Source organism: Lampetra planeri, unplaced genomic scaffold, assembly GCF_965212315.1.
Source record: "Lampetra planeri unplaced genomic scaffold, kcLamPlan1.2.h2 scaffold_228, whole genome shotgun sequence".
In the NCBI taxonomy this organism is placed as follows: Eukaryota; Metazoa; Chordata; class Hyperoartia; order Petromyzontiformes; family Petromyzontidae; genus Lampetra; species Lampetra planeri.
The window spans coordinates 50,197-64,476 of record NW_027615054.1 but is presented as its reverse complement, the minus strand read 5'-3'; positions in this window follow the sequence as shown (position 1 = coordinate 64,476).

Sequence of the window (14,280 nt, the reverse complement as noted above, 5' to 3'; positions counted from 1 at the left end):
ACCACTCAACCTCACCACTCAACCTCACCCTCACTACTCACCATTCATCCTGACGAATCACCACTGACCAATCACCACTCTCCACTAACCCTCACCACTCACCCTCAAAACTAACGAATCTCTCACCACTCACCCTCACCACTCAGCACTCACCCTCACCACTCATCCTCACCACTCACCATCACCATAAACCCTAACTACTCACCCTCACCACTCACCCTCACCACTAATCCTCACCACTCATCCCCACCACTCACCCCTAACCACTCACCCTCACCACTCACCCTCACCACTCACCCTCACCACTCATCCTCACCACTCACCATCACCATAAACCTTAACCACTCACCCTCACCACTAACCCTCACCACTCACCCTCACCACTTACCCTCACCACTCACCCTTACTACTCACCACTCAACGTCACCACTCACCCTCACCACTCACCCCTCACCACTCACCCTCACCACTCACCCTCACCACTCACCATCACCATAAACCCTAACTACTTACCCTCACCACTCACCCTCACCATTAACCCTCACCACTCATCCCCACCACTCACCCCTAACCACTCACCCTCACCACTCACCCTCACCACTCACCCTCACCACTCATCCTCACCACTCACCATCACCATAAACCCTAACCACTCACCCTCACCACTAACCCTCACCACTCACCCTCACCACTTACCCTCACCCTCACCACTCACCCTTACTACTCACCACTCAACGTCACCACTCTTCGTCACCACTCACCCTCACCCCTCACCACTCACCCCTCACCATCACCACTCACCCTCACCACTCACCATCACCACTCACCGTCACTACTCACCATCACTACTCACCCTCACCACTCACCCTCACCACTCACCCTCACCACTCACCCTCACCACTCACCAATCACCAATCACCACTAACCCTCACCACTCACTCTCACCATTCACCATGACCATTCAGCCTCGCCACTCACCACTCACCCTCTCCCTCACCACTCACGGTTACCACTCACCCTCACCACCACCACTCACCCTCACCACTCACGCTCACCACTCACTATCTCCCTCTCCACTCACCCTCACCACTCACCCTCACTAATCACCCTCACCACTCACTAATCACCCTCACCACTCACCAGTAATCCTCACTACTTACTAATCACCTTCACCACTCACCTTCACCACTGACCCTCACCACTCACCGTCACTACTCACCATCACCACTCACCCTCACCACTCACCCTCACCACTCACGTTCACCACTCACCCTCACCACTCACCCTCACCACTCACCCTCACCACCACCAATCACCCCTCACCACTAACCCTCACCCTCACCACTCACCCTCACCACTAACCCTGACCCCTCACCACTGACCACTCACCCTCCCCACTCACCCTTCCTACTCACCACTCAACCTCACCACTAACCCTCAACCCTGAGCATTCACCCTCCCCACTCACCACTCACCCTTCCTACTCACCACTCAACCTCACCACTGACCACTCACCCTTACCCTCACCACTCACTCTCACCACTCACCCTTACTATTCACCACACACCCTCACCACTCACCCTCAACATCAACACTCACCCTCACCACTCACCATCATCACAAATCCTAACCACTCACCCTCACCACTCACCCTCACCACTCACTCTCACCACACCCTCAGCACTCACCCTCCCCACTCACCCTCACCACACACCCTCACCACTTAACCTCACCACTCAACCTCACCACTCACCCTCACCACTCACCCTCACCATTCACCCTCAACACTCACCCTAACCCCTCTCCCTCACCACTCTCCCTCACCACTCACCGTCACCACTCACCACTCACCCTCACCACTCACCACTCACCCCTCACCATCACCACTCACCCTCACCACTAACCCTGACCCCTCACCACTGACCACTCACCACTCACCCTCACCACTAACCCTCACCATCACCACTCACCCTTACTACTCACCACTCAACCTCACCACTCTTCGTCATCACTCACCCTCACCCCTCACCACTCACCCCTCACCCTCACCCTCACCACTCACCCCTCACCATCACCACTCACCCTCACCACTCTCCCTCACCACTCACCACTCACTCTCACCATTCACCCTCACCACTCACCCTCACCACTCACCCTCACCACTCAACCTCACCACTCAACCTCACCCTCACTACTCACCATTCATCCTGACGAATCACCACTGACCAATCACCACTCTCCACTAACCCTCACCACTCACCCTCAAAACTAACGAATCTCTCACCACTCACCCTCACCACTCAGCACTCACCCTCACCACTCATCCTCACCACTCACCATCATCATAAACCCTAACTACTCACCCTCACCACTCACCCTCACCACTAATCCTCACCACTCATCCCCACCACTCACCCCTAACCACTCACCCTCACCACTCACCCTCACCCTCACCACTCATCCTCACCACTCACCATCACCATAAACCTTAACCACTCACCCTCACCACTAACCCTCACCACTCACCCTCACCACTTACCCTCACCCTCACCACTCACCCTTACTACTCACCACTCAACGTCACCACTCACCCTCACCCCTCACCACTCACCCCTCACCACTCACCCTCACCACTCACCCTCACCACTCACCATCACCATAAACCCTAACTACTTACCCTCACCACTCACCCTCACCACTAACCCTCACCACTCATCCCCACCACTCACCCCTAACCACTCACCCTCACCACTAACCCTCACCACTCACCCTCACCACTCATCCTCACCACTCACCATCACCATAAACCCTAACCACTCACCCTCACCACTAACCCTCACCACTCACCCTCACCACTTACCCTCACCCTCACCACTCACCCTTACTACTCACCACTCAACGTCACCACTCTTCGTCTCCACTCACCCTCACCCCTCACCACTCACCCCTCACCATCACCACTCACCCTCACCACTCACCATCAACATTCACCGTCACTACTCACCATCACTACTCACCCTCACCACTCACCCTCACCACTCACGCTCACCACTCACCCTCACCACTCACCCTCACCACTCACCCTCACCACCACCAATCACCCCTCACCACTAACCCTCACCACTCACCCTCACCACTAACCCTGACCCCTCACCCTCACCACTCACCCTCACCACTCACCCTCACCACCACCAATCACCCCTCACCACTAACCCTCACCACTCACCCTCACCACTAACCCTGACCCCTCACCACTGACCACTCACCCTCCCCACTCACCCTTCCTACTCACCACTCAACCTCACCACTAACCCTCACCCCTGACCACTCACCCTCCCCACTCACCACTCACCCTTCCTACTCACCACTCAACCTCACCACTGACCACTCACCACTCAACCTTACCCTCACCACTCACTCTCACCACTCACCCTTACTATTCACCACACACCCTCACCACTCACCCTCAACATCAACACTCACCCTCACCACTCACCATCATCACAAATCCTAACCACTCACCCTCACCACTCACCCTCACCACACACCCTCACCACTTAACCTCACCACTCAACCTCACCACTCACCCTCACCACTCACCCTCACCATTCACCCTCAACACTCACCCTAACCCCTCTCCCTCACCACTTTCCCTCACCACTCACCGTCACCACTCACCACGCACCCTCACCACTCACCACTCACCCCTCACCATCACCACTAACCCTGACCCCTCACCACTGACCACTCACCACTCACCCTCACCACTAACCCTCACCATCACCACTCACCCTTACTACTCACCACTCAACCTCACCACTCTTCGTCATCACTCACCCTCACCACTCACCCTTCACCACTCACCCCTCACCCTCACCACTCACCCTCACCACTAACCCTCACCACTCATCCCCACTGCTCACCCCTAACCACTCACCCTCACCACTCACCCTCACCACTCACCCTCACCACTCATCCTCACCACTCACCATCACCATAAACCCTAACCACTCACCCTCACCACTAACCCTCACCACTCATCCCCACTGCTCACCCCTAACCACTCACCATCACCACTTACCCTCACCACTCACCCTCACCACTCATCCTCACCACTCACCATCACCATAAACCCTAACTACTCACCCTCACCACTCACCCTCACCACTAACCCTCACCACTCATCCCCACCACTCACCCCTAACCACTCACCCTCACCACTCACCCTCACCACTCACCCTCACCACTCACCAATCACCAATCACCACTAACCCTCACCACTCACTCTCACCATTCACCATGACCATTCAGCCTCGCCACTCACCACTCACCCTCTCCCTCACCACTCACGCTTACCACTCACCCTCACCACCACCACTCACCCTCACCACTCACGCTCACCACTCACTATCTCCCTCTCCACTCACCCTCACCACTCACCCTCACTACTCACTAATCACCCTCACCACTCACTAATCACCCTCACCACTCACCAGTCATCCTCACTACTTACTAATCACCTTCACCACTCACCTTCACCACTGACCCTCACCACTCACCGTCACTACTCACCATCACCACTCACCCTCACCACTCACCCTCACCACTCACGCTCACCACTCACCCTCACCACTCACCCTCATCACTCACCCTCACCACCACCAACCCCTCACCACTAACCCTCACCCTCACCACTCACCCTCACCACTAACCCTGACCCCTCACCACTGACCACTCACCCTCCCCACTCACCCTTCCTACTCACCACTCAACCTCACCACTAACCCTCAACCCTGAGCATTCACCCTCCCCACTCACCACTCACCCTTCCTACTCACCACTCAACCTCACCACTGACCACTCACCCTTACCCTCACCACTCACTCTCACCACTCACCCTTACTATTCACCACACACCCTCACCACTCACCCTCAACATCAACACTCACCCTCACCACTCACCATCATCACAAATCCTAACCACTCACCCTCACCACTCACCCTCACCACTCACTCTCACCACACCCTCAGCACTCACCCTCCCCACTCACCCTCACCACACACCCTCACCACTTAACCTCACCACTCAACCTCACCACTCACCCTCACCACTCACCCTCACCATTCACCCTCAACACTCACCCTAACCCCTCTCCCTCACCACTCTCCCTCACCACTCACCGTCACCACTCACCACTCACCCTCACCACTCACCACTCACCCCTCACCATTACCACTCACCCTCACCACTAACCCTGACCCCTCACCACTGACCACTCACCACTCACCCTCACCACTAACCCTCACCATCACCACTCACCCTTACTACTCACCACTCAACCTCACCACTCTTCGTCATCACTCACCCTCACCCCTCACCACTCACCCCTCACCCTCACCCTCACCACTCACCCCTCACCATCACCACTCACCCTCACCACTCTCCCTCACCACTCACCACTCACTCTCACCATTCACCCTCACCACTCACCCTCACCACTCACCCTCACCACTCAACCTCACCACTCAACCTCACCCTCACTACTCACCATTCATCCTGACGAATCACCACTGACCAATCACCACTCTCCACTAACCCTCACCACTCACCCTCAAAACTAACGAATCTCTCACCACTCACCCTCACCACTCAGCACTCACCCTCACCACTCATCCTCACCACTCACCATCACCATAAACCCTAACTACTCACCCTCACCACTCACCCTCACCACTAATCCTCACCACTCATCCCCACCACTCACCCCTAACCACTCACCCTCACCACTCACCCTCACCACTCACCCTCACCACTCATCCTCACCACTCACCATCACCATAAACCTTAACCACTCACCCTCACCACTAACCCTCACCACTCACCCTCACCACTTACCCTCACCCTCACCACTCACCCTTACTACTCACCACTCAACGTCACCACTCACCCTCACCCCTCACCACTCACCCCTCACCACTCACCCTCACCACTCACCCTCACCACTCACCATCACCATAAACCCTAACTACTTACCCTCACCACTCACCCTCACCACTAACCCTCACCACTCATCCCCACCACTCACCCCTAACCACTCACCCTCACCACTCACCCTCACCACTCACCCTCACCACTCACCTCACTACTCACCATCACCACTTACCCTCACCACTCACCCTCACCACTCATCCTCACCACTCACCATCACCATAAACCCTAACTACTCACCCTCACCACTCACCCTCACCACTAACCCTCACCACTCATCCCCACCACTCACCCCTAACCACTCACCCTCACCACTCACCCTCACCACTCACCCTCACCACTCACCAATCACCAATCACCACTAACCCTCACCACTCACACTCACCATTCACCATGACCATTCAGCCTCGCCACTCACCACTCACCCTCTCCCTCACCACTCACGCTTACCACTCACCCTCACCACCACCATTCACCCTCACCACTCACGCTCACCACTCACTATCTCCCTCTCCACTCACCACTCACCCTCACTACTCACTAATCACCCTCACCACTCACTAATCACCCTCACCACTCACCAGTCATCCTCACTACTTACTATTCACCTTCACCACTCACCTTCACCACTGACCCTCACCACTCACCGTCACTACTCACCATCACCACTCACCCTCACCACTCACCCTCACCACTCACGCTCACCACTCACCCTCACCACTCACCCTCACCACTCACCCTCACCACCACCAATCACCCCTCACCACTAACCCTCACCCTCACCACTCACCCTCACCACTAACCCTGACCCCTCACCACTGACCACTCACCCTCCCCACTCACCCTTCCTACTCACCACTCAACCTCACCACTAACCCTCAACCCTGAGCATTCACCCTCCCCACTCACCACTCACCCTTCCTACTCACCACTCAACCTCACCACTAACCACTCACCCTTACCCTCACCACTCACTCTCACCACTCACCCTTACTATTCACCACACACCCTCACCACTCACCCTCAACATCAACACTCACCCTCACCACTCACCATCATCACAAATCCTAACCACTCACCCTCACCACTCACCCTCACCACTCACTCTCACCACACCCTCAGCACTCACCCTCCCCACTCACCCTCACCACACACCCTCACCACTTAACCTCACCACTCAACCTCACCACTCACCCTCACTACTCACCCTCACCATTCACCTTCAACACTCACCCTAACCCCTCTCCCTCACCACTCTCTCTCACCACTCACCGTCACCACTCACCACTCACCCTCACCACTCACCACTCACCCCTCACCATCACCACTCACCCTCACCACTAGCCCTGACCCCTCACCACTGACCACTCACCACTCACCCTCACCACTAACCCTCACCATCACCACTCACCCTTACTACTCACCACTCAACCTCACCACTCTTCGTCATCACTCACCCTCACCCCTCACCACTCACCCCTCACCCTCACCCTCACCACTCACCCCTCACCATCACCACTCACCCTCACCACTCTCCCTCACCACTCACCACTCACTCTCACCATTCACCCTCACCACTCACCCTCACCACTCACCCTCACTACTCAACCTCACCACTCAACCTCACCCTCACTACTCACCATTCATCCTGACGAATCACCACTGACCAATCACCACTCTCCACTAACCCTCACCACTCACCCTCAAAACTAACGAATCTCTCACCACTCACCCTCACCACTCACCCTCACCCTCACCACTCATCCTCACCACTCACCATCACCATAAACCTTAACCACTCACCCTCACCACTAACCCTCACCACTCACCCTCACCACTTACCCTCACCCTCACCACTCACCCTTACTACTCACCACTCAACGTCACCACTCACCCTCACCCCTCACCACTCACCCCTCACCACTCACCCTCACCACTCACCCTCACCACTCACCATCACCATAAACCCTAACTACTTACCCTCACCACTCACCCTCACCACTAACCCTCACCACTCATCCCCACCACTCACCCCTAACCACTCACCCTCACCACTAACCCTCACCACTCACCCTCACCACTCATCCTCACCACTCACCATCACCATAAACCCTAACCACTCACCCTCACCACTAACCCTCACCACTCACCCTCACCACTTACCCTCACCCTCACCACTCACCCTTACTACTCACCACTCAACGTCACCACTCTTCGTCTCCACTCACCCTCACCCCTCACCACTCACCCCTCACCATCACCACTCACCCTCACCACTCACCATCAACATTCACCGTCACTACTCACCATCACTACTCACCCTCACCACTCACCCTCACCACTCACGCTCACCACTCACCCTCACCACTCACCCTCACCACTCACCCTCACCACCACCAATCACCCCTCACTACTAACCCTCACCACTCACCCTCACCACTAACCCTGACCCCTCACCCTCACCACTCACCCTCACCACTCACCCTCACCACCACCAATCACCCCTCACCACTAACCCTCACCACTCACCCTCACCACTAACCCTGACCCCTCACCACTGACCACTCACCCTCCCCACTCACCCTTCCTACTCACCACTCAACCTCACCACTAACCCTCACCCCTGACCACTCACCCTCCCCACTCAGAACTCACCCTTCCTACTCACCACTCAACCTCACCACTGACCACTCACCACTCAACCTTACCCTCACCACTCACTCTCACCACTCACCCTTACTATTCACCACACACCCTCACCACTCACCCTCAACATCAACACTCACCCTCACCACTCACCATCATCACAAATCCTAACCACTCACCCTCACCACTCACCCTCACCACACACCCTCACCACTTAACCTCACCACTCAACCTCACCACTCACCCTCACCACTCACCCTCACCATTCACCCTCAACACTCACCCTAACCCCTCTCCCTCACCACTTTCCCTCACCACTCACCGTCACCACTCACCACGCACCCTCACCACTCACCACTCACCCCTCACCATCACCACTAACCCTGACCCCTCACCACTGACCACTCACCACTCACCCTCACCACTAACCCTCACCATCACCACTCACACTTACTACTCACCACTCAACCTCACCACTCTTCGTCATCACTCACCCTCACCACTCACCCTTCACCACTCACCCCTCACCCTCACCACTCACCCTCACCACTAACCCTCACCACTCATCCCCACTGCTCACCCCTAACCACTCACCCTCACCACTCACCCTCACCACTCACCCTCACCACTCATCCTCACCACTCACCATCACCATAAACCCTAACCACTCACCCTCACCACTAACCCTCACCACTCATCCCCACTGCTCACCCCTAACCACTCACCATCACCACTTACCCTCACCACTCACCCTCACCACTCATCCTCACCACTCACCATCACCATAAACCCTAACTACTCACCCTCACCACTCACCCTCACCACTAACCCTCACCACTCATCCCCACCACTCACCCCTAACCACTCACCCTCACCACTCACCCTCACCACTCACCCTCACCACTCACCAATCACCAATCACCACTAACCCTCACCACTCACTCTCACCATTCACCATGACCATTCAGCCTCGCCACTCACCACTCACCCTCTCCCTCACCACTCACGCTTACCACTCACCCTCACCACCACCACTCACCCTCACCACTCACGCTCACCACTCACTATCTCCCTCTCCACTCACCCTCACCACTCACCCTCACTACTCACTAATCACCCTCACCACTCACTAATCACCCTCACCACTCACCAGTCATCCTCACTACTTACTAATCACCTTCACCACTCACCTTCACCACTGACCCTCACCACTCACCGTCACTACTCACCATCACCACTCACCCTCACCACTCACCCTCACCACTCACGCTCACCACTCACCCTCACCACTCACCCTCATCACTCACCCTCACCACCACCAACCCCTCACCACTAACCCTCACCCTCACCACTCACCCTCACCACTATCCCTGACCCCTCACCACTGACCACTCACCCTCCCCACTCACCCTTCCTACTCACCACTCAACCTCACCACTAACCCTCAACCCTGAGCATTCACCCTCCCCACTCACCACTCACCCTTCCTACTCACCACTCAACCTCACCACTGACCACTCACCCTTACCCTCACCACTCACTCTCACCACTCACCCTTACTATTCACCACACACCCTCACCACTCACCCTCAACATCAACACTCACCCTCACCACTCACCATCATCACAAATCCTAACCACTCACCCTCACCACTCACCCTCACCACTCACTCTCACCACACCCTCAGCACTCACCCTCCCCACTCACCCTCACCACACACCCTCACCACTTAACCTCACCACTCAACCTCACCACTCACCCTCACCACTCACCCTCACCATTCACCCTCAACACTCACCCTAACCCCTCTCCCTCACCACTCTCCCTCACCACTCACCGTCACCACTCACCACTCACCCTCACCACTCACCACTCACCCCTCACCATTACCACTCACCCTCACCACTAACCCTGACCCCTCACCACTGACCACTCACCACTCACCCTCACCACTAACCCTCACCATCACCACTCACCCTTACTACTCACCACTCAACCTCACCACTCTTCGTCATCACTCACCCTCACCCCTCACCACTCACCCCTCACCCTCACCCTCACCACTCACCCCTCACCATCACCACTCACCCTCACCACTCTCCCTCACCACTCACCACTCACTCTCACCATTCACCCTCACCACTCACCCTCACCACTCACCCTCACCACTCAACCTCACCACTCAACCTCACCCTCACTACTCACCATTCATCCTGACGAATCACCACTGACCAATCACCACTCTCCACTAACCCTCACCACTCACCCTCAAAACTAACGAATCTCTCACCACTCACCCTCACCACTCAGCACTCACCCTCACCACTCATCCTCACCACTCACCATCACCATAAACCCTAACTACTCACCCTCACCACTCACCCTCACCACTAATCCTCACCACTCATCCCCACCACTCACCCCTAACCACTCACCCTCACCACTCACCCTCACCACTCACCCTCACCACTCATCCTCACCACTCACCATCACCATAAACCTTAACCACTCACCCTCACCACTAACCCTCACCACTCACCCTCACCACTTACCCTCACCCTCACCACTCACCCTTACTACTCACCACTCAACGTCACCACTCACCCTCACCCCTCACCACTCACCCCTCACCACTCACCCTCACCACTCACCCTCACCACTCACCATCACCATAAACCCTAACTACTTACCCTCACCACTCACCCTCACCACTAACCCTCACCACTCATCCCCACCACTCACCCCTAACCACTCACCCTCACCACTCACCCTCACCACTCACCCTCACCACTCACCTCACTACTCACCATCACCACTTACCCTCACCACTCACCCTCACCACTCATCCTCACCACTCACCATCACCATAAACCCTAACTACTCACCCTCACCACTCACCCTCACCACTAACCCTCACCACTCATCCCCACCACTCACCCCTAACCACTCACCCTCACCACTCACCCTCACCACTCACCCTCACCACTCACCAATCACCAATCACCACTAACCCTCACCACTCACACTCACCATTCACCATGACCATTCAGCCTCGCCACTCACCACTCACCCTCTCCCTCACCACTCACGCTTACCACTCACCCTCACCACCACCATTCACCCTCACCACTCACGCTCACCACTCACTATCTCCCTCTCCACTCACCACTCACCCTCACTACTCACTAATCACCCTCACCACTCACTAATCACCCTCACCACTCACCAGTCATCCTCACTACTTACTATTCACCTTCACCACTCACCTTCACCACTGACCCTCACCACTCACCGTCACTACTCACCATCACCACTCACCCTCACCACTCACCCTCACCACTCACGCTCACCACTCACCCTCACCACTCACCCTCACCACTCACCCTCACCACCACCAATCACCCCTCATCACTAACCCTCACCCTCACCACTCACCCTCACCACTAACCCTGACCCCTCACCACTGACCACTCACCCTCCCCACTCACCCTTCCTACTCACCACTCAACCTCACCACTAACCCTCAACCCTGAGCATTCACCCTCCCCACTCACCACTCACCCTTCCTACTCACCACTCAACCTCACCACTAACCACTCACCCTTACCCTCACCACTCACTCTCACCACTCACCCTTACTATTCACCACACACCCTCACCACTCACCCTCAACATCAACACTCACCCTCACCACTCACCATCATCACAAATCCTAACCACTCACCCTCACCACTCACCCTCACCACTCACTCTCACCACACCCTCAGCACTCACCCTCCCCACTCACCCTCACCACACACCCTCACCACTTAACCTCACCACTCAACCTCACCACTCACCCTCACCACTCACCCTCACCATTCACCTTCAACACTCACCCTAACCCCTCTCCCTCACCACTCTCTCTCACCACTCACCGTCACCACTCACCACTCACCCTCACCACTCACCACTCACCCCTCACCATCACCACTCACCCTCACCACTAGCCCTGACCCCTCACCACTGACCACTCACCACTCACCCTCACCACTAACCCTCACCATCACCACTCACCCTTACTACTCACCACTCAACCTCACCACTCTTCGTCATCACTCACCCTCACCCCTCACCACTCACCCCTCACCCTCACCACTCACCCCTCACCATCACCACTCACCCTCACCACTCTCCCTCACCACTCACCACTCACTCTCACCATTCACCCTCACCACTCACCCTCACCACTCACCCTCACTACTCAACCTCACCACTCAACCTCACCCTCACTACTCACCATTCATCCTGACGAATCACCACTGACCAATCACCACTCTCCACTAACCCTCACCACTCACCCTCAAAACTAACGAATCTCTCACCACTCACCCTCACCACTCAGCACTCACCCTCACCACTCATCCTCACCACTCACCATCACCATAAACCCTAACTACTCACCCTCACCACTCACCCTCACCACTAATCCTCACCACTCATCCCCACCACTCACCCCTAACCACTCACCCTCACCACTCACCCTCACCACTCACCCTCACCACTCATCCTCACCACTCACCATCACCATAAACCTTAACCACTCACCCTCACCACTAACCCTCACCACTCACCCTCACCACTCACGCTCACCACTCACCCTCACCACTCACCCTCACCACTCACCCTCACCACCACCAATCACCCCTCACCACTAACCCTCACCCTCACCACTCACCCTCACCACTAACCCTGACCCCTCACCACTGACCACTCACCCTCCCCACTCACCCTTCCTACTCACCACTCAACCTCACCACTAACCCTCAACCCTGAGCATTCACCCTCCCCACTCACCACTCACCCTTCCTACTCACCACTCAACCTCACCACTGACCACTCACCCTTACCCTCACCACTCACTCTCACCACTCACCCTTACTATTCACCACACACCCTCACCACTCACCCTCAACATCAACACTCACCCTCACCACTCACCATCATCACAAATCCTAACCACTCACCCTCACCACTCACCCTCACCACTCACTCTCACCACACCCTCAGCACTCACCCTCCCCACTCACCCTCACCACACACCCTCACCACTTAACCTCACCACTCAACCTCACCACTCACCCTCACCACTCACCCTCACCATTCACCCTCAACACTCACCCTAACCCCTCTCCCTCATCACTCTCCCTCACCACTCACCGTCACCACTCACCACTCACCCTCACCACTCACCACTCACCCCTCACCATCACCACTCACCCTCACCACTAACCCTGACCCCTCACCACTGACCACTCACCACTCACCCTCACCACTAACCCTCACCATCACCACTCACCCTTACTACTCACCACTCAACCTCACCACTCTTCGTCATCACTCACCCTCACCCCTCACCACTCACCCCTCACCCTCACCCTCACCACTCACCCCTCACCATCACCACTCACCCTCACCACTCTCCCTCACCACTCACCACTCACTCTCACCATTCACCCTCACCACTCACCCTCACCACTCACCCTCACCACTCAACCTCACAACTCAACCTCACCCTCACTACTCACCATTCATCCTGACGAATCACCACTGACCAATCACCACTCTCCACTAACCCTCACCACTCACCCTCAAAACTAACGAA